Raw genomic sequence first — 2053 nt, 5'->3', positions numbered from 1 at the left:
TTGAATTGAGCCATTTGTAGTGCATTATAATTTAACTGTTTCTTTCTTGTATTATATATTTATCTGTATATGATTTAACAGTTCATTTCTTGTTATATATCTAATTATCTTTATAAAGAAATATATTATCAGCAATTTGGTTTTATCTCTCTAGAGAACCCTGTCTAACAGACTAATATATACCTTTTTCCTAACCAAGAAGTGATTAGATTTAGATCCCAGCCTCCTTGGATTTGATCCGATGAACATAAGAAAGAAAAGCCCTTTTCAAACAGGATCACATCTACAAGCGCAGGGTTAGGGTTCCAATACACCTCTAGAGGGGCACACCCAGAACATCCTTCAAGGGTGCCAGCTTCCACCCCGTAGGCTCTGGTTCTTCATTTGATTACACACAACTCAAGCAGGAGAGTCTTCCCTGTGCCAGCCATTTTCAGATTAGGAGGTAAAAATCACGGTCCCTTGAAATATTCTGTTTGCCGACACAACTCTGTATCTTTGTTTCCCCATGACAGTGATTGATTGACACTTATGAAGAGGCACGGTGGTGAGACCCTCATTGTATTGATGACACCCAGGTCTTAGTGAGATGAAACACTGCTGCCAAAGATAATACTCAACATGCTTGAATATGGGCAGTTGACAAGCACTTGAATTGTGGGCGAAGGATGGGTAGATGCCTTTCTGGGTCTCTTCTGTCTGGTAGCCTCTGATTCTGTGGGTTTAAGAAGTAAGTGAACACGCATCAATCAGGTCCACGTGAAGACGCACACCAGCGTGGGTGATCCGAGGATCGTAAATCAGATGATCCAAATCCAAAGAAAGGAATTGTACCAGAGCTTAAATTGTGAACACCTGTTTGCAGAAGGTTATGCACCACAATGGAAGCTCAAAATCCATCTGCAGGGTCAAAAGGAGCCTCAAGGGAATTCCCTCTGATCGTAGTTGAGAGACGTGAATAGCCTTGTTATCAGACAGAGAGCATTATAAAGTTGATTACAGCAGATATGGTTAGGTAAAAATGTAATACCTTATCATTTGATCTCCCTTTTTGTCCAGACGAGGGGGTCCCCAACACCCGAACAGGTCCTCAGGAGCACCTTTGTGATTGTGAGAATATTAAAGACAGACAGTGGGGAACGGGGGCTTCTCATCCCATGTCAGGACTAAGAGAGAGAATGCATTTTCCAAAAGGTATTTATAGTGGGGCTTATAGATCTTTCATAAGGCATGAACATCAAATAGCTAATATCAAACTTAACCAACAGGCAATATCATAAGCAGGTAACATAATAAACAAGCAATAAGATAAGTCAGCATCTTGACCTAGTGCTAGCTGACCTGTAACCCCCCTGAGCCCTCCCCAGGGGGAGTAATCTCTGATCGGTATCAGCAAGAGATATCATCAAAACAGAGTTTGGTCCATTTTATGGTGGGTTGGCTATAGAACCTGATTGCTTGTATCTACAGAAAACCTTTAGGCATGGTGGAGTAGCCAGACAAAAAAACAATTCATCTTTGATGGCAGCTCCTTTTCGACAGTTTTATTTGCGGGCGGGGGGGAGAGGGGGTGTATTTGGAGGGACTGTGTCCAGTCATGAGAATGTATATTAAGACTTATTTATATCTCATACTTGCGAAGGTCTTCCCCCACCAATGTCGGCTCTCCAGACCCTTCGTTATGAGCAGGGAAGATATAGCTGTGTGACTTTCTCATCCAGGCTCTCAGATTACCACAGCTTTTCACCCATTTTACAGTTATTGCAGCTTTTAATATTTTGTGCTTTCTTTTCTATTGAGGTTTGTCTCTGTTTTAGTGGTTAATTTTTGTGTGTGTGTGGTATGTTTTTATGTCTATGAAATCCAGGATAGGTCAATCTATAGACAGTCACTGGACTAATAGTTTCTTGGGGGGATGGTAGCGGAGTCTGTGGGGAAATGGGGAGCTAATAACAATGAGTCCAAGAAAGAAAAAGAAAAGTTCTAAAATTGATTGTGGTTATGATTATACAATTCTTCTTTATATAATTGAGCTGTTGAATTGTATGTCATG

Source organism: Echinops telfairi, unplaced genomic scaffold (genome assembly GCF_000313985.2).
Source record: "Echinops telfairi isolate 266 unplaced genomic scaffold, ASM31398v2 ScPeMD7_2010;HRSCAF=2546, whole genome shotgun sequence".
In the NCBI taxonomy this organism is placed as follows: domain Eukaryota; kingdom Metazoa; phylum Chordata; class Mammalia; order Afrosoricida; family Tenrecidae; genus Echinops; species Echinops telfairi.
This window is presented reverse-complemented; position numbering follows the sequence as displayed.